The sequence below is a fragment of the Dromiciops gliroides genome, chromosome 6 (assembly GCF_019393635.1).
Source record: "Dromiciops gliroides isolate mDroGli1 chromosome 6, mDroGli1.pri, whole genome shotgun sequence".
Taxonomy (NCBI): domain Eukaryota; kingdom Metazoa; phylum Chordata; class Mammalia; order Microbiotheria; family Microbiotheriidae; genus Dromiciops; species Dromiciops gliroides.
In genome coordinates this window covers 141,976,997-142,001,986 of record NC_057866.1, presented here as the reverse complement: position 1 = coordinate 142,001,986, position 24,990 = coordinate 141,976,997, and the positions used below count along the sequence as shown (strand labels likewise).

The following is a 24,990-nucleotide window of genomic DNA, read 5'->3' as shown; positions in this document are numbered from 1 at the left end:
TATTATAATGGAGTATTTTGCTAAAGGTAGAGAGCACATTGCGGAATGACTGTGATACCAAAATGTATTGAGAAATCATTTTATTTAAATTTTTTAATAAGCAAAAAAAAAATCTGGGTTCTATTCTTCCCATCTCCCTCCTCCTTCCAATGGAGAATAAAATAAACAAAATCTTTATTGTAAACATTCATAGTCAAGTAAGGTCAGCTAGATGGCACAGTGGCTAGAGTTTCTGGCCTGGAGTCAGGAGGACCTAAGTTTAAATCTGGCTTCGGACACTTACTAGATGTGTGATCCTGGGCAAGTAACTAAACCCTGTTTTGCTAAGTTTCCTAAACTGTAAAATGAATTGGAGAAGGAAATGGCAAACTACTCCAATACCTTTGTTAAGAAAACCCCAAATGGGGTCATGGAGAGCTGGGAAAACACAAACAAACGAACAAACAAACAAAACCTTAACACCAAAGCAATCAAGTAAAAACATTGACTATCTCTGCTTGCTCTTTTAGATTGATTGACCATTTTCCCCTTGTAGGATTATATTTGGGTTTACTGGGCAAATTATTCTTAATTGTAAACCTACATTTTGAATATTGTATTCCAACTCTGTTCCTTTATAATGCTGCTTGCTAAATAATGTAAATAATATGAGATATTGACTCTGGCTCCTTACTACTTGAATTCTTTCTTTCTGACTGCTTGTAATATATATATATGTGTGTGTGTGTGTGTGTGTGTGTGTGTGTGTGTATGTATATATACATGTGTACATATATATACATACATACATATATATATATATATATATATATATATATATAACCTATAAACTCTGGATTTGGGCTTGGAAGTTATTATTTTGGGGTTTCTTTTACAAAGTGATCAATGGATTCTTTCTATTTTAACTTTGCCTTTTGGTTTTAAGAGATCTAGGTAGATTTCTTTTGTGATATCTTGAAAGATGATGTCTAAGTTGTTTTATGATTATAGCTTTCAAGTAGTCCAAAGATTTTTATTTTTTTTTATCTCTGATATCTTTTGTAGGTCAGATGTATGGGGTATGGGATACCTTAAATTTACTTCTCTTTTTCAATCTCTTTTGACTATTTCAATGTTTCATCTCATAGATTCATTAACTTCTATTTAGTACATTATAACTTTTAGGTAGTTTGTTGCTTGGACAAGGTTTTGTGTCTCATGGAAAGCTGCTAATCCCCTCTTCAATTCTTTCATTTTTTCCCTCATAGCTATGATTTCTTTTCTATTTGAACTCGTTTTCTTGCTTAACTTATAAACCCTTTTAATTCATTTTTTCAAAAAATCTTGCTTCATCTCTTCCAGAAATTAACTGAATTTGTGTCCATATTATGTTTTTCTTTGAGATTTTTCCTTTAAACATTTTAGACTTATTCTTTTCTTCTGGGTTTGTGCCTAGAGCATCTGTATCACCATAATAGATTGTTTATGGTGGGATTCAGTTTTTATTTATTTGATAATTCTTCTAGTCTACTTTCTTACTTCAGACTTCATCCTAGCACAAGACTGTTTACCTCTAGATGGAATGTCTAGGCTGATACCATTGTTAAATTATCGGGTTATTGAGTGTTGTGTTATTTCAGGCTCTTACAGACAGCTATAAACTCTGCTCCCGAAGTGGTCTGATCCATGGCAAAGTCAAATCACTGCTCCCCACTTCTTTAAGTTCTGCACATTCCTGATCTGAATGTGAGTCTGAAAAGCATAGACTGATGCAAGACTCAGGCAAGAGCAGCTCTCTGGGAAATTCTCCTGGTTCAAAGTGACATACTTGTAAATTTCCCTTTATTCTAGTATTCTTGCCCTGCTCATTCATCTAAAAGCTTCAGGCTGGGCTAAAAAGTGGGAATTTGAATCCTGATTTATTTCTGGGATCCAAGCCAGATCGCTACTATTTGCTCTGAATTTGGCTTCTTAGTGCATAATCTAGGACCTGCCAGTCATTCTTTAGCCTAGAAAGCCATGTTATGGGGACACAGGTCCCCTTCTCAATCTTCTTTGAACCTCTGACCTGCTAATAAGTAGAGTGTGGCAAAGTTTCTAATTGGCACCTGTCCCTGCATCCTACACAGGTTTAGGGCCTTCACTGTCCTAGATCTGGGACCCTTTTTTGTTTTGATGTACAACCTCTTCCTGAGATGTAATGTTCTGAAGTAATCCTGCCCTGACTTCATCCATGGTGTCCATAGATCTCTCTGTCTAGCTTCCTATGTTGACCAGGAATGGACAAAATCACTCACTGAGGCATTTTCTTGGACTTCCCCACCAGAATTTGGTCTGATGCTTTTTTCCCCTAGAACTGCTTAGAAGATTTTGTTTTGTTTTGTTTTGAAAAGTGGCCATAATCTCACTGTACTTCTTCCTAGTACTCTACCATCTTAGCTCTAGTCATAAATAAAGCTTCTTCTTTTCTTCTCCTCCTCCTCCTCTTCCTCCTCCTCCTCCTCCTCCTCCTCCTCCTCCTCCTCCTCCTCCTCCTCCTCCTTCTTCTTCTTCTTCTTCTTCTTCTTCTTCTTCTTCTTCTTCTTCTTCTTCTTCTTCTTCTTCTTCTTCTTCTTCTTCTTCTTCTTCTTCTTCTTCTTCTTCTTCTTCTTCTTCTTGTTATTTGTTCCCTTAATGCTATCTAATTAGATTGTATATTTTTGGAAAACACTGAAGTGGAAATTATTCTTTTAGAATTCTACTTTTTCTAAAAATATTTGGTCAAAGATTATTCAGATGATGGGGTCCTGTCAAGATATTATCTAATTCCATATTCAATCTGTGTCTCCTTTTACAACTATCCTATTCATTTTTTAAATATCTTTGGTTCTTAAAATTTTAATTCAGCATCTTATTAAATCTTAGTATCTTACATTTGGCATAGGTCTTAGATCATCTATTCTATTCTCTTGTTCCAAGGTGGATTATGGTTTAAAAAATAAAGTACAGAAAAATAGATTAAAGTTAAAGGGTTGATTTGACTAACTCATTATCCTTTTTTCCTTGCATTTTTAGAAAATCAACAAAATGACAACAATGGTACTTTAAATACCACCAAATGTATTTGGGGGGATGTGGGGAAGGAAGAAGAAGCTACTATATGCCAGACACTGTGCTAAGTGCTTTATAAATATGATTTCATTTAATCCTCACAATGATTTTGTCGGGCATATTATCTTATCATCCTACTTCACAGTTGACAAAACTGAGGTCTAAAGAGTTTGTGACTTACCCCAAATCACACAATGAATAAGTATATGAGGCTGGCTTTTTGCTTAAGTCTTTCTGACTCCAGACGCAGCATTCTATCTATTCTATTACCTAGCTGCTCTTCTTATCTTTCTGCTACTACTCCATTCCTATGGGGTTTAAAGAAATGTGAAAATTTAAAAGTGACTTCCAGATAAAATATCAGAATTATTTCCAATTAAATTCAATGAAACAGAAAATTAATTAGAGTAAATTATATGCAAGGTACTATGCTAGGTCCCAGGGATACCAAGACACAATTAAAAGGATATAATGTGATATAAAGTATCAAAAGTTGCAAATAAAAAAAAAGATAAAGAAGGATGGGAACCAGAAAGTTTTATAGACATCAACAAGAAAACAAAATGGTCTGCACTTTTTATGGTAGCAATTTCAATGTATTTTTATTTTTCAATTTTTGTTGATTAAATGATTATAGAGAACAATTTCAATCCAGTGATAGAATCAAACCTATGAGAGTATAAGAGATTGAGAAGTGATGAGAAAGTAGAAAATGAGATTGAAACATGTGGAGAAAGGAGAAATTGAGAATATAGACATTTCTGTAGAAGTTTGGCAGAAATGTAAGAAAGATATCATTGGAGTATAGGGGGGTGTGGGAAGGATTTGTCAAGGATCAGGTAAACCCAAACATGTTTGTTCACATTGGAAAAAAAAACAAGTGGGTGTGTAGAAATTGAAGATAAGACAAAGAATGTCAAAGATAGATGAATAAGATCATATTAGTGGATGAAATCCAAGGGACAGATAGGAAAGTATTGCTCTTAACAAGCAAAAGAGTCAACTCTCCATCTCTACAGATCATCCATGTAGGAAAATTTCATCCAAAAATGAGAGCATGAGGTTTGGGATGTATACAATTATTCTAACAATCCAAATTGAATATTTTGAAGTCACCCTCCACCCTGCTCAGTCCCTTGGCCCTATAGTCTTCCTTTGAAACCTTTCTCATATCGTCCCCTTCTTTCCCATCACCAACATTTACTATGCTAACATAATTATTCTTCCTGCTTCCAGTCAACCCCTTTCTGATCCAGATGGCATTTTTTTTAAACCAGGTCTCCCTCAATCATCCAAATTGGAAGTGCAACAGCCATTCATAGACTCAATGCCAAATATTAATCTATATAAGAGTTAGACTAATTTCATTTTCAAAATTGAGCAAGCTTATTCTTCCTTAGGCAGTATGGTCACTCCTCATCCTCCCATTCCTGAAGGCTCACCATATTGGGATTAGCTTTAGTGTGGACACCTAATCAGCTTTTATCTACCAAAGTTCAGAACTCCCAAACTCAAGCAATCCCAGCAGCTTCCAATTCCATAGTAGCAAGGATTACACTACAGCATGTGGTAGAGACAGCTCAAGTCAGCTCATGGGAGCTAGTTATTAAATATTTAGTGTGAACATTTATACCTCAGAAATTGACAAACTCTATAAAACAAGCTTGTTTGGTAGTTTTCCTGATTGCCCAGACTTAAGAAAAAAAATAAAGGTGTGTCATGTGTACATTTTGTTTTTAGAAAGCCAGTAATTAAATATCTAAAAGCACACCCATGGATTATAGTCATGTGCTATCAATCCCACCTAAATTATACTTTTTGTTTGCAAGATAACTTCTCATAACAATGCTTTAATTATACCTGTTGTCTGCCAAAAAACATTCAGGGCTGCTCCCTATTGCCTATAAAATAAAGTAAAATATTCTTTACCTTGAATTCAAGTTCCTTCACAATTTGGCTACAACACAGCTAGCTAACTATTATTTTCTCTAACCAATTTCTTTCCTGAATTTTCAGCTCAAGTTAACTACTCCCCTCCCAACTTTCTTTCTGCCTACTTGACTCAACACTAGCTTCAAGATCCAGTTCTCTCTCTGTGTGTCTCTCTGTCTCTCTCTGTCTCTTTCGCTCTCTCTCTGTCCCTCTCCCTCTCCCTCTTTCCCCATCCCTGTCCCTGTTCCTCTTTCTCTCTCCCTCCCCCCTGTGAACCAATCTTCCATTTTCCCAAACTCAGACTATAATTATGACTTGTATAATTCATCAGTTAAATTCAACAAGCACTTATTATATCTTAAGTGCTGGATATTATGTAAGGCCCTGAGACCTGAAAGAAGAAATAGTTCCTATCTTCAACAGGTTTACATTTTATTGAGGGAGTATAATACCCTCATAGATACATATAAAATATATCTAAAGTAAAAACAATGGCATTCTTCAAGGGGAAGAAATAGCACAATTACCTGGGTAGAACAGAAAAGGATACATGAAAATGTCACTTTGAATAACCATTGAAGGAAGCTATCCACCAAAAGCTGAATGTAAGGAGAGAGAGCACTGAACAGGCCTAGATATTGAGTATCACATAGAAGAAATAGCAAATAGATCATTTTGGCTAGAATGTAGAATATATGAAAGGGAGTTCTAGGAAATAAGCTTTGAAAGATAGCCTAGAAGTAGATTATGAGGAAATTTAAATGCCAAACAAAGCAGTTTGTATTTTATCTTAGAGATAATAGTGAACCACTAGACCTTTAAGTAAGGTAGTGACATGGCTAGAAGTGAATTGTAAACTGTAATGGGCTACCTCTTATGAAAATGGTATTTATTCCCTTAATATTTATCTTACCTTCTCAACTGGATTACAAATTCTTTGTTGATAAGAGATTTGTACTGTTCAATTTTCACTGATTTGTTGGAACCAAATTTCATTCTATAAATAACTAACGAATAAGCATTTCATTTGATAATCTTCCCCCAACCTAACCACCAGAGAAGACAAAGTGATCGCATAAAGAAAATTAGCCATTATACCAAAGTCTGGAACCGGGTTCAATCTTAGGTCACATGGAGTATTTGCAGTGAAAAGTCTTTCTATTCCCACTAGTGTTACCCTGTTTCTCTTCTTTCTTTGCAGAAGTGAGTTCAATAATACAGAATGGAGTCTATAAAAACTTTAGCTTCCACATATGCAATGACCTTTAAAACGAATAATGTAAACCTCCACAATAATAATGGAATTGCAATGTAAATATTAGATGTGGAATGCATATCTGATTCAGATAAGAATATCAGTAGCTTTCTGGTGGTGCTATTCATGCAAATATGTTTTTTTAACTACATGCAAGTTTCAGACACAAAAATAGAAAATGAAAATAGTTTCCATCTCCCCACACTCTCTCTTTTTTGAGAACTTCAGTTCTAATTTTCAATACCATTTTCACTTCTTAGCTTATGAATATAAACCTTTAGGTTACTAAATTCTTGCTGTTCCCAAGAAGGTCCTATTATATAGTCAGATGAACCACCCTTTCCTAACCATTGCATATAATTAGTTGGATATGATTACAAATTCTGACTTCTGGGTTTTGATCCATGGGAGCTCAGAATCATGTCAGAATTATGCTGTCAAGGAGCTGAGTAATATGGATCAGATCAATGCTAATAAAATTCCAATTTTTAAAAAATATCCTCCAAAAAAAAAGAAAAAAAAGATTTATTTATACAAAAAAACCATCCTTAACAGCAGTTTGGTTTTGGTTTTGGTGTTTTTTGTTTTTTTGTTTTTTTAGTTTTTGGTTTTTGTGGTGGCTAATCAGGAAATCCAAGGGATGCCTATTAATTGGAGTATGGCTAAACAAACTATGGTATATTGTTTTGCTACAAAAATGACAAGGATGATGATTTCAGAAAGGCCAGGAAGGACTTAAATATACAGATGCGCAGTGAGCAAAACCAGAAGAAAATTTTACACAGTGTCAATACTGTTTGGTGAAGAACTGTGAATGACTTAACTATTCTCAGAAATACAATGATCCAGGCAGCTGGTGGCTCAGTGGATAAAGCACCAGCCCTGGATTCAGGAGGACTTGAGTTCAAATCCAACATCAAACATTTGACAGTAGCTGTGCAACCCTGGGCAAGTCACTTAACCCTCATTGCCCTGGGGAAAAAAAGAATATCAAGAAATAAAAGTATCCAAGATAATCCCAAAGAATAAATGATGAAGCATACTATCCACCTCCAAAGAAAGAACTGATATTGATTGAACACAGACTGAAGTGGCTATTTTTCACTTTCTTTCATTGTTTTCTTTTTATTTGAATTTTCTTATACAAAATGAGTAATATGCTATTTTACGTAATTGCACATGTATAAACTATATCTGATTGCTTACTGATTCAGGGATGTGGTAGGGAAGGAGGGGAGGCAGTGATAAAATTTGGAACCCAAAACTTCAAATAAAATGTTTATTAAAGTTTTGTTTTTAATGTATGTGCATAATAAAAGTTTCCTATTTTTTTAAGTGAGGCAATTGGGGTTAAGTGACTTGCCCAGGGTCACACAGCTAGTAAGTATTAAGTGTCTGAGGCTGGATTTGAACTCAGGTACTCCTGAATCCAGAGCCAGTGCTCTATCCACTGTGCCACTTAGCGGCCCCCCTATTTTTTTTTAAAAATAGAGTTATTGGGACTTTGTAGGAAGCATCTTTTCTAAGTTTTCCCCACAGGAATGCCAAAGTGTTTACTTCTTTCCAACTCAGTTAGTATATATTTCCCTTACTTTGAGGCAGTTTGAGCTACCTTAGAGGGACCTAATTATTTCAGTCACTCCTATCATGGTCATAGAACATGAAAATGGAAGGGCGCAAAGAGCAAAACCTTTCCGTATCAACACCTGGCTGGTTCCTTGATTATCAATGTACTACAATTTTTTTTTAAATCCCTACATATTGAGAATTTTATTTCTATAATGTGAGTTTTTTTTTCATGATGAAGTTATATTGTCTGAGCCAAAATGGGGGACAAAGTGAAGCAATTTGAATTCATATGACAGTATCTGAATATCAGATCAAAGCATTGCAATAAAGCAAGATCTAGATAAGTGGACTCATTCCCTAGTTAATGATGGTTGAGATTATTCTAAGCAATCTCTCAACTGAGGAAACTACCTCATATGGAGTAAAGCATCACTGCATGGTTAGTTTTCTGGAAAGTAAAGTGATAGAAGAAAAAAAAGCATAAATTGCATATAATTCAGGGTGGGAGGAGAGATAGTCATGTCAATGTGGAGTAGGGACACAGGATTTCACACTTGTACCATTACTATAGTCCCTCATAGTATTCTGGGTTTGAGGTAGGGTCTTTACAGAACAAAAAGTCCAATGGGCACACAGGTGGTCAGTTAGTTGTACAAATGAGACTTGAATCCAAATCTGGTAATTGCAAATAGTGTCCATTTCACTATGGTCATACAATAAATAACAGAAATGAGATTCTAACCAAGCCATCTGTGAAATACTCATAAAACTATTAATAAACTCCCCTCACTTTCTGAAATGGGGAGCCCATCTCATATTCATTGCCCCTTTCTTCAAAAGAGAAAATGGGATTTGTGATCATATATGTAGAAATAAAAAGCAAAATAACAATCAACATCTCAGTTGTCCTACACAATAAAGTCTTAAAAAGGAAATAGACCCTAAAAAAGAAAATCATATTACCTACTAGTTATTAGGTGCATTAGAAACAACAGAAAAGACAGCCTCCAGGAAACTTGTGATCAGAACAAAGATGGTCTAGTTTTGTAGTCAGAGTCATGAATAAGATGGTAATCAGAGAATATTAAACAATCTAAAGTAAAGCCTCCATCATATTGGAGAACTCCTATTAAAGATTTATGGCAGGATGTAGACAAGAATTAAAACAGGATATTAAGGCTTGAATGGGTTGTAATCTGTATTGACTTACATAAATGGAATCAGAGATTTCCCCCAAATATTAAAGACATGTCCAAGGAAGAGAGAAAGGAACGATGAAGAATCAAAAGAAATGAGTGACATCACTTGGAAAAAATAAGGTTGAGTAATAGTTCAATAATCATGTTGCTCCCATCCCACTCAAAATATTTCAATGACTCATTTGGGGTAAAATATAAACTCATTTCAAGGTCATTCTGCAATGCAATTCTTGGGTACCTTTGCAGATTGACTTCATATTATTCCCTTTCATACATTTGAGACAAAAGTTCTAATTGTTGTTCCCTGTGCACAACATCATTTCCTACCTTCATGCCTTTGTACAGGCTATTCAATATCCCTGATACATTTGACAGGGACTAGCTGTGTGACCCAAATGTATGAGGCTGGATTTAAACTCAGGCTCTCCTGACTCCAGGGCCAATGTTCTATCCACTGTGCCACTTAGCTGCCCCTCCATTCCATATCCTTGAAATGTTACCCTTGTTCACCTCTACCTCAGTGATACATATCCTTTCAATGCTCAGGTCAGGTCCATTTCTTACATGAGGTCTTTTTTGATCTTCTCCTCTGTAGTCAGTTATCTATACCATCACCAGCTCTTTACTTTGCATAAATTTTGCATTTACTTTTGTGAGCATATAATTTATCCCCCTATCAAAATGTGGGCTTCTCCTTCATGGCAGGAACTGTGTCTCTATTTTCTTTTCCCCAGTGCCTAAGCTTATAGGGCCTTGCACATTATATGTACTTAGGCAAGTGTCTGTTCAACTGAATTGAAACCCATCACTTTTCCTTCTTTGTTTAAGAATGGCCTAAAGGAGAACATATTGAAGTTGTTTTGTTTGTTTTTGAATATTTGAGTTTTTTGTTTGTTTGTTTTTGAAGAGGATCAATCACATCACTGGGTGATGTCTTGACTTGAATATGAATTAGGTTTAAGTGAGGCAGAGTTGCACAAAGTCCTCAGTCTCACTCAGCCTTTCACTGTCATCAAAGTCCAGTGGCATGACAGAACTCAGAATGTCAATGGCCTAGGATGCTTTGGTTGACCTTGGCATTTTCTTTCCTTTTTTTTTTTTTTTTGCGGGGCAATGAGGGTGAAGTGACTTGCCCAGGGTCACACAGCTAGTAAGTGTCAAGTGTCTGAAGCTGGATTTGAACTCAGGTCCTCCTGAATCCAAGACCAATACTTTATCCACTGCACCACCTAGCTGCCCCCGACCTTGGCATTTCAATGCTTGACCAAGCTCTAATTATTCCACTAGCACCTGTTTCAGCTGTCTTCATGGTCATTGGAACAAATTGTTCTTATCAGGCCATTTTACTAGGGGAAGTCTTCACATGTTCTGGATAGACATCAACTTGCCTCATTGCTTTGGAGCCTTTCAGTTACCCTCAATCTGGTTTAGACCATATTCTGAGAGAATTTATTAGGCTGTAGCTGTTGTGCATGCTATAGCTTCTTGAAGCCACTAAAAAGAAAAAGAATAAAAAGCTAAGGGTATTGAGTGACCTAAGGGTATATAATGACTATATGTCATTTGTGCAAGCTTAAAGGCTAAAACGTTCATAATCCTTTCACAAATAATAATAAAATATATTATTTCTTGATTGCCAAAGAAAAACTACCTTTTACCATTTTTTCATTACATGATGTTGCTTTCTATAGTCATCTATCTCCTAGAAAATCAGCATAACTTATATCTTACCAGTTAGATTATCCAATGATTAAATCTGAGTTGGAAAAACATTTTCCAAGATAATCAGATCTAGTATTGCCTCAAATTCAGTTCTTGCTCAATGAAAGGAACAGACTGTTCAGAATCCACTTCATTTCACAAATCAATGATTTTATTGTCTTAAAATCATGTCAACTGAAGATTCTCAAAGCAAAGTCTTAAACCCTGAGTAGGTAATCTTTGAAGCAATATCCAAGCATGATAAAAATAAAAGTCTTCTTTGTAACATCTAGTCAAGGCTTTTAGAACACATAGGTATTCAATTAATATTTTTGATTCAATGCAAGAGAGAAATTGGGTGGAAAGCAGTGTCTAATCTACAATCTCCCCCATCAATGAGTATCAATATTTGTTCTTTATGCAGCTTTGCAGATAAAGAAAGATAGAGGAGGATAGTTTATTCTTCTCTTTATTGAAGAAAGATGTGGGAAGCTTTGTGCAAAGTGAGTCACAGGATTGCAGAGCTAGGAGAGACATCAGTGGCCAACTAGTTTATTCCATTGCTACGTGAAAATGCCCTCTAGTAGATAGAGATAGATAGATAGATAGATAGATAGATAGATAGATAGATAGATAGATAGATAGATAGATAGATAGTTGGATAGATAGTTGGAAAGATAGATGGATATAGAGAGATATATACATATAGACATATATACAGTTACATAGCGATATAGATATAAACACAGATAGATACATAGATAGAGACATGGATATAAAACAGACTGTAATCCATCCTTTGCCTATAGGACTCTTGTCAACTGTGTAAGTAACTACCTCCCAAGCATCCCATTCCCCTTTTTGATATTTCTAAGTATTAGAATTCACTAGTCAGGGGGCATTTGGGTGGCGCACCGGAGTCGGGAGTGCCTGAGTTCGGGTCTGGCCTCAGACACTTGACAGTTGCTGGCTGTGTGACCCTGGGCAAGTCACTTAACCCCAATTGCCTCACTAAAAAAAAAAAAAGAATACACTAGTGTCAATGTAAGAATTCTAAATCAATGCAGTGACCAACTTTGATTTCTAAAAACTGACAAGGAAGCATACCTCCTTTTTTTCAGGAAGAAAGCTACAAAATTAGACAAATTCTATCAGACATGGCATAAGCTGGGTTATTTTGCTTAGATAAGGCCTAAATTTGCCTCTGAAATTTCTATCCATTACAATAAAGGTGAGTGGGGAATGAATTAGGTTATTCTGAATCTAGGACAGCCTGCAGACTTAACTCCACCTTCCTATCCCTCAGATATTTCACTATGACTCAGTGTGCAAAAAAGTAATTCCTCATTTGTCTGTTTGTTATCTTCTGCACTAATATGCCCATCTAATCCAATGATGGGATTAAAATAGCCATATTCTTCTATTACAACATTCCCCTTAGTCATCTTTGACCTGTTTCTAGGCTTCCACACCTCTTTGGAAGATATCACTGAGTTTTACTCTTTCCCTCCTCCAAGTCTCCATAATGGGGTATGGGTGAGTGGAAGTACCATTTGGCCTCAATGATCCTTTCCTGAAGAGGAATTTAGTAGCATTTTTGTCCAGTGCTGATTTCTCTTTCTATATATCCACCTGGAACCTCTTCACCATGTGTATCAACAATGCATACTCAAGAGGTTGACTCACATATTTAATCATTATCGGTTGCCCCAATATGTCTTTGGCATACATCAACCCACCTGTTGAGCACTTAGACCTGTCTGATCTGATCTATCCAAACAGGTGGCACAGAGGGAGAAAAATTGGGGGAAAAGGCCTGTGAGTCATTGTATTATTATGTCTTGATGTTCTTAAGAATGGTAATATAAAAGAATATACTAGAGGGGTGAAGGGAAAAGAATAAAGTTTAAAGAAAACTTTCCCCCATAAACAAGGATAATTGTTTCAATTGACAATATATGTTTATATAGTTTTCTCTTCTCAGTTGGGGTTGGGTTGGAGAAGTGAGTACAATAAGAAAGATTTTTGCAGATTGAAACAAAATATAACTTTAAAAATAGTCTTTCAATTGGTCTTATTGAATTCAGGTTATCTTCTTTCTAATCCACTCTCCACACAGCTGCCAAACTGATATTGCTTGAATGTGGAAGTTGGGTGTAGGTGAATGTATACAGAATTTATTTGTAGTTTATCCTCTTCCAGAGCTAGGAGTTATATAGCCTAGCTTAAGAGTCCAAAGCTGTTCCTTTTAGGGTGTATGTATTAGCTCATCCACTACTACCTGGCTATTCTCCACTGGAACTATCACTAAGGGTGGCCACAGTTCATTCTTAGAGACAGGAAGGACAGATATTGCAATAAGTTAGTGGAAATGAGGACTGAATGAGCAGTAATGTTTTCTTCAGTAGGATTTCCCTTGGGGACTCTGAGGTAAGGGCCTGGAATAACCCAATGTTTTTTAGAAGGCATAAGAGCAAACTTAATCTTTCTAGGGGTTCAGGGATAACCCCCAATTATATCTCTCTGAGGAGAAATGGGAGATAGCTTTGATCCGTCAATGACTCTGGACAAAAGAACATTGTCCTTTTGACACTCATTCAAAAGATATTACAGCTAGTGAAAATTGGTACCTGGAGCCATGGTGCTCATGAAACACAAATCAGAGGAAAGAAAACGGAGACGCAAGTAGCTACAATGAGGGGAAACTTCTGCCTTTCTTGTTCTTGGGCATGTGAGTATAAGTGAAGGGCTTTTCTCAAACAAGCCTGTAAAGATACTATCAGCCCTGCTCCTATAGCACCACCCTGAATCCTAGGGGAGTTACTTTACTCAGCTTTCTAGTACAGGTTCAGGGGAGCTTAATAAGTGGACACAGAAACCATCACTCTCTAAAAAGTCTAAGAAATGAATGAATGAACAAATGAACGAACAAAAGAACAAACAAATGTATAATTAAATAGCAGCTTTCTCATGGTAACATACTTTGCCATGCACCTTCCCTAGATGCCACTTCAAATTCCAGGAACATTTTGGCACCTCTCAATAAATATGGGACAATCAGAAGATATGCCAGTCACTAAGGGAATTCTATCTCTATCCCACCATCTGCCAGTGCATTCCAGACTGGGAAGGCTTGCTAATAATTTGAATAGAAGTGTGTACATGTGTTTATACTAGTTAGTACCTATATACTACATATAGTATAACATATGTTATATATAATATTATATATCAGCTATACTATATATACACTGGTTAGCTATATACTATATATTATGTTATAATTATTATATATAAGATGCTAATACTGCATATTCTATATTATACTTATATATTATGTAATATATTAGCTAAACTACATATATAATACTTAACTATATTTGTTAAAAACTATATGTGTAAGGGGTAGCTAGGTGGCACAGTGGGTAGAACACTGGCCCTGGAGTCAGGACCTGAGTTCAAATTTGGCCTCAGACACTTGACAGTTACTAGCTGTGTGACCCTGGGCAAGTCACTTAACCCCAATTGCCTCACCAAAGAAAAACCCCAAACACCCTACATGTATATATGCATATACAGACAAACATATGTATATGCATGTACATATATATATATATATATATCATCCATTAATGGCTGCAAAGTACTTTATTAGTATGATTTCATTCAAGATATCTCGCATGTTTGGAATGCTATCCCTCCTTTCTACCTCATAGAGTCATTTTCTTCTTCTAAATTGTAGCTAAGGTATCACTTTCTACATGAAGCCTTTCTAGTTTCCTGTAATTGCTAATGGCCTCTAAAACTACCTTTGTGTTTATACATATGTATGTATTTATTAATACGATACTTATGTTATATATATATATATATATATTTGCATATCTATATATAAATATAGATGATATACATATAGACATAAATATATAGTCTCCCCTCTTGGAATGTAAACTCCTTGAAAGTATGGATTGTTTCATTCTTTGCCCTTGTATACTCTGAACATATAATCAAAACTTAATAACTACTTATTGGTTGTTTGATTGAGCCTCAAAATTCAGGGGCTGTAATAATTGTTATTTTGCAGATAAAAAAAACAAAACTGTTTCCAATAGGTTAAATCTTTTGCATAGGATCACATAACCAGTAGGTTATGTGCCAAAGGCAGGACTTGAATCCAAATCTTCCTGGCTAGTCCCATATCTACTATATGATACAAGGCCTCTACTGCTGAGGCCAGTGATGGGTTCAACCAAGTCCTCTCCACTGCTCATTAGCTAGTCTACTAGTTTCCCACATTTCAACAAAGAATAGGCTTCTGTGCCAAAATCTGTGCCCCCTCCCACTTACCATTTTACTACAAGGTGGTTAGTAATACAAAGCATTGTTATGTGGTCTGGCCACAATACTGTCAGTTTCTTCTCAGTGGAGTTGACCATGACATTGATCTTTCAAATGGATGAGAATATGATTGTTATACATTCTTCTCCTACCTATCTCAATATTCCTTACCTATCTCCATGTTCCTTCTCAGTTTCCTTTGTTGGATCCTCATCCAGATTTTACCCTGTAATCATAGCTCTCCTATAGGGTTAGGTCCTGGGTCCTCTTATCTTCCTCTAATATTACTTCACTTGGTGATCTCATGAGCTACCATGGATTTAATTGCCATCTATACTAATGATACTCAAATCTATATATCCTGCCCTAAATTCTCTGCTAACCTCCAATTTGATATCTACAAATGCCTTCTAGACATTGAACTGGATGTTTATTAGATGTCTTACACTCAACATTCCCAATACTGAACTCATTATCTTTTCCCCTTAAGTTTCCTCAACTGCTATATTCCATAGTATTTAGAGGTAACCACACCTTTCCTAATTCCTCAAGTTTGCAACCTACCTAAGTGCCATCCTCTATTCCTATCCCTTGACCCTTTTCCCCACATACACCAAACTATTGTCAAAATCTGTCAATTTCACCTTTGCAATATCTCTTGAATATATCTGTTTCTCTCCTTTGACACTGTCAGCACCTGATTCAGGCCCTTATCACTTGGAGTTAACTATTGCAATAGCCTGTTGGTGGATCTGTCTGCCTCAGGTTTCTCTCCATTCTAATCCATCCTTTATTCAGCCACCAAACTTATTTTACTAAAATACAGGTCTATGTCACTCCCCATGTCACATAATCTTTGATCCAGTGAAACTGCCCCCCTTGCTTACTGTTACATGAATAAACATGTTCTCTATCAGCTCTGGTTATTTTCTCTGGCTGTCCTCTGGAGCCTGGAATGCTCCCCCTACTTCCATCTACTGGCTTAACTGATTTCCTTGAGGTCTTAACTATAATTCTATCCTTTACAGCAAACCTTTTGTAACTCCCCTTAATTCGAGCACGTTCTCTCTCAATTATTTTCTATTTGTACATATATGTTTGCATTTTGTCTTCTCCAGTAGATTTTGATCAGGTACCTCCTTGTACCCAACCTATATCTTGATAATAGGGTAATGTCCTTAGATTTTCTAATCCGTTTCTAAGACCACTTGGCTCAGAATTCTACTATTTGAACTTACCTGATGGTTCTATCCTCTGCACCCCATGTCCTCCGTATTTTAGAAAGTTAGGTCCTAGAGCTGCTCCTAAAAAAATAGTCAAACAACTAAGTCCACTCCAGTGAAAATCCAGCAGTCATCCTTTTGCTAGGATACTCACAAAGGGGCAGAGATGGGAGTGGGGAGAGGGAAAAAAGTATTCATTTGATACTATAAGATAGTTCTTCAGAAAAAGAGGAATCATTTCTTGATTGAAGACTTGGCATAAAGACTGTTCGACTTAGTCACAGCCAACATCTGGAGAAATAACTGAAGCTATGACCCTCTGATGAATTTATCAGGTTCTGCTTACAAAGGTTTGGAAAGGCCACCATCTGCACAGGTGAAAGGAATATACATACTCATAAGGTTAGGAACAAGTGTCTACCATACCGCCTATTATAATTGAGAAATGTGAGCATTATTTTTAATATATACAAATATATAACATTTTGGAAATACAGACTTAGGCTTTAAAGGTCTAAGTGTTGTGTTTATGAATATTTTGGTCTCATTTTAATGGACTGCATGACAGATCCATCTTTGCACAAGTAAAGTCAAACTGCTACCCAATCATGGGTCTTAGAACTACCAGACACCTTAGAAAAATATGTGAAAATCACTTCCCCTACCCTTTCTTCCCATATAAAAAATAAGGACATAGAACTAGGGAGATGAATTGACTTGCCCATACTCATAATTAGTAATTAGGAGAGCCAAGATTTGAACTCAGATCTTTCAACTCCAAATCTGTTGCTCTTTTGACAATATTCACACATAATGTAATATATGTTTCAAATATTTGATAGGAAGATAATGTTTTGTAAATTATCAATGGGTAAATAAAATGATCTATTAGTATTAATAGAAAAAATTAAATGATAGTGAGGCCAATGATGGGTGTGAAAATGAAATCTTGTCAAATGGTAGTTGGCAGTAACTTAAGTGTGACCCTCTGTTTTTACATATGTGTGTCTTAAAAACCAAAATGTCTTTTGACCTAAGCAAATGATTTCATATTAGTCAAATTTAGAGTCACAGAATATAGCTGTGGAAGGGATTCAGTATAATCCTAGAAGAAACCAGGTGAAGAATACAAAACGCTGTGCCTACTGTCAGGAAAACTTGAATTCGGATCAGGGTTTAAACACTTACTAGAGGGGCAGCTAGGCGGCACAGTGGATAGAGCACTGGCCCTGGAGTCAGGAGGACTTGAGTTCAAATCTGGACCTCAGACACTTGACACTTACTAGCTGTGTGACCCTGGGCAAGTCACTTAACCCCAATTGCCTCACCAAAAACAAAAAAACAAACAAACAAAAAATCCCACTTACTAGCTATGTGACCCTTGGCAAGTAATTTAAGCTCTTTCTTCCTCAGTTTCCTAAATGTGAAATGGATATAATAACAGCATCAACCCACAGAGTTGTTGTGAAAGTCATATGAGATAATATTTGTAAAGCACTTAACACAGTGCTTAGTACATAGTAGATACTTAACAAATGCTTGCTCCCTTCCCTCAGACACCTAAATATGCCTATCTGAACCTTCCAGTCATTAATTCTAGTTCTGCCCACTGGAATCAGGGAGAAATAGTGAAATTCCACTATCATGAGGCAGCCATTCAAATACCTGAAGATAGCTGCCATAGCTTGGCCTGTAGACTCTTCTCCAGTTCAATCAAGTGCCGGTCTTCTTATATCCCAACTACTCACTTCAGGATGCTGCACACTAGAGGTGGTTGGAACCAAAGAAGAATGTTGTGGACACATCATTTCCTTTTATCTAGACAGTATGTCTTTATTAATGCTGTTTAAGGTAGCATTTGGTGGACACATATTTGAAAAACATCCCATATTGGAATGAGCTATACAATCTCCTGGTGTATAAGCAGAACATACCTCAATTCCAGGGTCACCCCTTAGTGCCTTGATGAGGCATAAGTAGTTGGGCTTTTATGTAAGGTAATTTTTATTTTAATGATATATTACAAATAGACCATAAGGCATAAAATATTCCTACTTAAAACCAAAGAGGAATTATTTTGGGTTTTGTGGAGGTTTTTTTTTTGGATCTGACAATTTTTTAAATGACCCAAAAAAGGAAAATCAAGAAACCCCAAAACAATGCCACTTAATTTTCCTCAAATCTCATTATAAATAATGCCCCACTGGCTAGTGTATGATCCTAGTGGCTAAGTGCTACTAAAATAGGAATTTACTAAAAGTGATTTAGTTTGAGATGAAGGCCCTGAAATTCTTGGTTATTGATGATATAGTATGTGACATCATTTTTCCTCAGCTCTGACCAATGGCAAATTAAAACAACTTTGATCACTTTGGAAACTCTGGGCAAGAGTGTTCATTTGTAACTATCAATTATTTAAAGAATCCTTTTAAAAGCCTCTTGAAGCATTCTTGGGGGTGGGACGGGTGGGGGTTCTTTAATTTGGATAGCAAATGTGAATGGTCTCAAGTCTACAGTGCCATATGGCAAGAAAAATGTTGTATAAAATAGTCACATTGCCATCTACTGACAGCTCTTTATATTAAAAAAAAGACTGATTTTTTTTCCCCATTAACTTAACCACCTGCTTGTGTACTTTCATGATCTATTGCTTGATATGCAGCTGTATAAAAACTGGGGGACATTTAGGAATATTGGAGAAATCTAGATGAAATAATCTCGCTTCTCAAGCCATTCAGAGGTTCACGATTCCATGCTGCAATCAGATATGTTTATTAATGGCATTATTGCACAGCATTTCATAGGTGGTAAAAAAGACGTTTCCAAGAAAGTAATTCGGGAAGGGCATGTTAATAAATCTGTACCGCCCGCTTGTACTGTACATGGGGACTTGCTAATAGGATTTCCATAATAACAGCATTTATCTCCAAGCATACTGCATAATACCAATCACTGGGTAACAGCAGTGTTGTTATTACATTACGTGAAAAATGGGATTTGGTGTTAAGGACATGTATTATGAACAGAAACAATTGCATACACAAGGACTGATGCACCTGTACATTAAAGCTTTCTCCCATTCTTTCTCATAGATGCTTCCTGGACTTCAGTGCTGTTGATATAAGAACATTTGATGGTACTTTTCTTGCCAGTCCTTCCTTCCACGGCACTTGTAGATCTTGGAGGTGCCCCCCTCCCACCTTGGTTAAGTGAAAGGCTCATCATTTCTGTAGCTAGAAAGTAATGCTGTGTCAATTTGGCAATTCAATTCAAATCAATAAAAATGTAATATATGGAAGTAAAAGGCAATGTGACATTGTGTCTAGATGCCTGGGTTGAGATTCAGGAAGATTTGGATTCAAATTCTTCTTCTGACATTTGCTAGGTGGTGATTAGAAACAAATTTTATAACCTCTCTGATAATACTTACATGCTAGGTAATAAATGGTTATGATATTCATTGGTGAGAGAAGTTCTCAGAACACAAATAATCATATATATATATATATACATACACACACTTGGTAGATAGTGGCAAAATCCACACACAAAATGAAAAGAAAAAGAAAGTCAGTCTGTGGCTTCAAGAAGTTTCCATTTTATAAAAATCTATGGCAGTCATGTAATTTCTGTTCTATGTTCCATAGTTATGTCTTCACACAACAAATACATTTCATGTTCTGTCTTATTTCTACTGTCTCATACAATTATTTTGCTGCAATGGTTCAAAGCATCAGAGGAATTTTTTTATATTATTATCATTTTATTTAAAATCCAATTTGTAAAGATACTTTTTCTATCTACCTGAATTATTTACAAAAATATTATAGTCCACAAAAAAAAATGGGGGCAGCTAGGTGGGACAGTGGATAAGGCACTAGCCCTGAATTCAGGTGGACTTGAATTCAAATCTGGCCTCAGACACTTGACACTAGCTGTGTGACCTTGGGCAAGTTACTTAACCCTCTTTGCCCCACCAAAAAAAAATATTAAAATCCAAACTAAAGATTAGATCATTATAAATGATAAGGGTCTCAGATTTTTCCTCTTTTCAGGTGACCTATTGAAGATATCAAGAAAGAGAAGGGAATAAGCATTTATAGAGTGCCTACTATGTTCCAGGCATGGTACTAAATTTCACAAGAACCATACAAAGCAGATGCTTTTATTATTCTTATTTCACAATTGGAGAAATTGAGACAAACAAACTTAAATTGACTTGCACAGGATCACATGGTTAGTATGTATCTGAGGCAGGATTTGAACTTAGGCCATTCTGACTCCAGGTCCATGACTCTATCTATTGTACTATCTATCTTCTTCAAGTCTTGAAACATCATAGAAGATCCATAGACACTCAAATGAGTGAGATAATCATCAATGTCCAGAGGATGTCAGGAGAATATGAAGAAGAACCTCAGCACATTGAGTAGCAGTCACCCTCACCCCTACTCCCCCATGGCATATTTATAGGAGGAAATGTGCAAGAGTTACCCAGGATAAGTGAGGTATAATCTTAATAATTAGCTTTAGTAACCACAATGATGTTATCACCTATCAGAGTATTACTAATTATGCCAAATATTATATGCCATGTGCCTTTCTGAAGTGCAAATTAAATAAAAAAGAAATTAAACTCAGGTTCTTGCTGTAACTGTAGATTAATCTACAAAAGTATGAATCTCTCATAAAAACCATGTTCCACAATCTTTAGTGTCCTGGCTATTTAAAAAAAAACACACAATAGTTAACTCCCACAGGTTCATAATGCATTTTTAACTAAAAGCAAAGGCAACCATAAATAGTTTCAACTCAAAGAGCTTTGAATACTCTAAAGGAATATAAAGTTACTTATTGGCCACCTCTCTTGCCCATTCTTTAACATTCATTTCTCTGCTGAAGAAACTCACTGAATAGAGAGTAATTTCTTGCTGATCTAACCCCAAGGTTTAATTTGTGTATGAATGGGAGGCAATGTTCTCCCTAGGTAGGCTACTCCTTCACATAGAGCCAAATGCAGGAGCTCCCTGGATTTATTATGATACAGACTGAATTAAAGGCTTCCTGGATGAAAGATCCAAGAATGGAGAATGCTCTGCTCTCAGAGCCCCAGCAGAGCTGGAATAACAGATCATTCAGGAACAGATAAAAGGCCAAGCTCTTGTGTTCACTTTCAACTAGGCCAGAGCAGATGCAAAAGACCTCAGAACAATGTCTCACCTTGCAAGCTGAGGCCATTGTCCAAATACTTTAGTAATTCAACAGTCCGCACTATCAAAATAGATAGTTATTGGAGGTTGTTCTTCCTCTGATTCTTCCTGAGTGAAATTGTATTTAAATGTAATATATAAGATTCTAGTCAATTAAATATACCACATAATACATTCCTGTAAGTTGAGCTGCTGATATATGTGCCATTTAAATATTTCACTAACAGCAACATGATTTATAGAAAAATCTTTCACATTTTGCCTATAAGTATTTTTCTTCCTTTCATATACAGTGCTACTTAATGTAGCAGTGTTTCTTAAAGAAAATTTACATGTGAATACAGAACAAGTATAATTCAATTATTAAAAACAGAAATTGGAATGAAAACAATAAATCAAAATTCCTATAAACATTTATTGAATACATGTGAAATGCAGGATTGGAAACAGCAGGAGATTTCACAACAACAATTCTGAGATAGCTGACATTTAGGAAGTGCTTACAATGTGTTTTACAAATATTATCTCATTTTTTGCTCACAGTCACTCTCTAGGTAAATGATATTATTACTATTATTATGCCATTTTATGGAGGAGAAAAGTGAGGCTCCAAAGGTAAAGTGACTTGCAAAGGATTGTACAGCTAATAAGCTAGGAAGTAAACAGCTAGTAACCAGTATGCAGCTAGGTGGTGCAGGAGATAGAGTGCTAAATTATCTTCCTGAATTCAAATGTGGCCTCAGACATTTACTAACTGTTTGACCCCTAGGCAAGTCACTTTCCTTTTCTGTAAAATGAGCTGGAGAAGGAAATGGAAAGTGGCCTTGGTATCTTTGCAAAGAAAACCTCAAAATGGGGTCATGAAGAGTCAGACAGGACTGAAAGACCAAACAATTGTTTTTATTACTTGAGAGCTTATCAGCAAGTATAAAGACCTCATGGATAGATAGATCCCTGCATAAGCAGGTTGGAAGAGAGATTTACCAGCTGTGTAATCTTGGGGGAAGTCACTAAACCTTTCTCACTTCATTCTCTTCATCCGTAAAATAAGTTGGACCCACTTGATGGTCTCTAATTACTCTTAGAGCTAAAAAAGCTATATAATTCAATGGATAGAGAACTGGGCCTGGTATTTGGAAAACTTACATTCAAATTCAATCTCAAACACTTATTAGCTGTGTGATCCTGGGCAAGTCACTTAATATCCATTTGCACATACCTCACAAAGATGTTTTGAGGATCAAATGAAATAATATTTGTAAAGTGCTTGGTATTACAAGAACATAGTAGGCACATAAGAAATCCATGTTTCTTTCCTTCCCATGTACCTAGAAAACTAGATTGCAAGAAATCATGTTAAATTCATATAAGAGATACCAAATGTCATGTCTGCCAGTGGGGGCGGGGGGTGGGGCAGAGACTGAAGTCAGAGAATCCAGGCTAAAATTTTGGATCTATACTTGAGTCAACAATAAAGTCCCTGCTAGCTCTAACTCTATGATATGGTGAAGGAAAAATAATTTCTGGTTATAGTGGGACATAGAAGACTTCAGGGAGGCAGTAGCATTAGAGTGAGCTATTAAAAAATGACCATGATTTCATTTCTCAGAAACAGGTGAAGAAAGAGACACAATAGCTATGGGCAATTGTGAAAACAAAGACAGAAAAATATAGTCTGTAATTATGGAAATGATGGCAATTTGGTTAGTCAATGTTTGTGGGAAATAAAGCTGAGAACACATGACAAAAGAAAGTCTGCTATCTGGTTAGTACCAGATTGTGGAGGGCCTTTGAGGTCATGCTAGGTAAGTCAAATTTTATTCTATAGATAACAGAAAGCCAAAAAAGGGATTTGAACAGCATAATGGCAGAGGAATATAGGAATCACAAAAACTATGTGACTCAAACTTATTTAAAAGAGGCATAGTGTTTGTTGGGCATGAGGGAAATGGCAATCCTACTATGTTCAGCTCTGTTCAAGGCAAATAAACAGTCTTGTGTTCATTTCTGAAAACCAAACCTTAGGAGGCACATTAGAAATCACGAAGTTACCAGGAAAATGTATGACTAGCATAATGAGTTGACAAAACCAGGCTATATAAGGATTGAGTTTGGATAAAACAGAGATAGTCAGTTTGGAAAAGAAAAGATGCAGAGAGTACATGACAACTTTCTTCAACTATTTGAAGGGCTCATGTGAAGAAGAGGAGGAGATTTTTTTTTTTTTTACCTTGATCTCAGAAGGCAGAATGAAAAATAATTAAGTGTGTTCTTTGCTAGGTCTGACTCAGATTATTCACTTGGTATTTTAGGTTATATCTTTGGAATAAAATGAGACACTTACAAATTATTCAGCAATTAACAATAGGAGATGTACTTAGCAAGAGGATACCCAGCAATACCACTACTAAGTTTGTATCCCAAAGAGATCATAGAAAAGTGAAAAGAACCCACACATACAACGATATTTATAGCAGCTCACTTTGTGGTGGCAAAGAATTAGAAATCAAGGGGATGTCCATCTAATGGGGAGTGGCTGAACAAGTTGTGGTATATAAATGTAATGGAATATTATTGTGCTATAAGAAATGTTGAGAAGGCAGATTTCAGAAAAACCTGGAAAGATTTAAGTAGGCTGATGCTGAGTGAAGTGAGCAGAACAAGGAAAACATTGTAGACAGTAACAGCAACATTGTGTGATGATCAGCTCTGATAGACTTGACTCCTCTCAGCAATACAATGATCAAAGACAATTCCAAAGAAATCATGATGGAAAATGCTCTCCACATCCAGACAAAAGAATTGTGGGATCTGAATGAAGATTGAACCATATTTTTTTTATGTTTTGAGTTGTTTTTTTTTCTTTTTTGAGTTTTCTCCCTTTTGTTCTGATTCTTCTTTCACAACATGACTAATTTGGAAATATGTTTTATGTGATTATAGATATATAAACTACATCATATTGCTTTCTGTCTTGTAGAGGAGGAAGGGAAGGGGGGAACAAGAAAAATTTAAAGCTCAAAATCTTATAAAAATGAATGTTGTAACCTAAAAAATAAGCTGCAAAAAAAGAAACTAAGAGATTCTGAAAGGTGGAAGTGAGGAGGGAGTACATTTCAGGCAAAGGGGGCAACCCATGTAAGGGCATAGAGGCAATAGATGGAGTAGCAAGTGTCTCTTTCATGAAATAAATTGTGTTCTTCCATGAAAATATCTAATGATCAGTCCCATCTTATAATATCCCCCAGATCCTGATGAGATTAAATTTAACCCTTTGGGCTAAAACTTTTACTTTATTATTAAAGTTTCCATGATGCTCTGACAAATGTCCTACATTTCATGCTAAAAGATTTCAAAGAAATCAAAGCTATCTCTAATCATTTGAAAAAAGCTCAAGATAAATATTGATCAGAGAAATGCAAATTAAAACAATTCTGAGGTACCACCCCATACTTATCAGAGAGGCAAATAAGACAAAAATGGAAAATATTGGA

The 24,990-nt window shown here is 36.0% G+C and overlaps 1 long non-coding RNA gene across 1 annotated transcript in view; it reads right to left on the bottom strand.

Annotated features, from left to right (window-relative positions):
- Nucleotides 1–24,990, bottom strand: part of LOC122730478 — a 387,036-nt gene that overhangs the window by 80,493 nt on the left and 281,553 nt on the right. Inside the window, exons 3-4 of the long non-coding RNA XR_006353510.1 lie at nucleotides 17,952–18,050; nucleotides 16,302–16,654 (exon numbers count right to left, since the gene is read on the bottom strand). This is a non-coding gene — a long non-coding RNA (uncharacterized LOC122730478). The remainder of the gene's footprint in view (nucleotides 1–16,301; nucleotides 16,655–17,951; nucleotides 18,051–24,990) is intronic.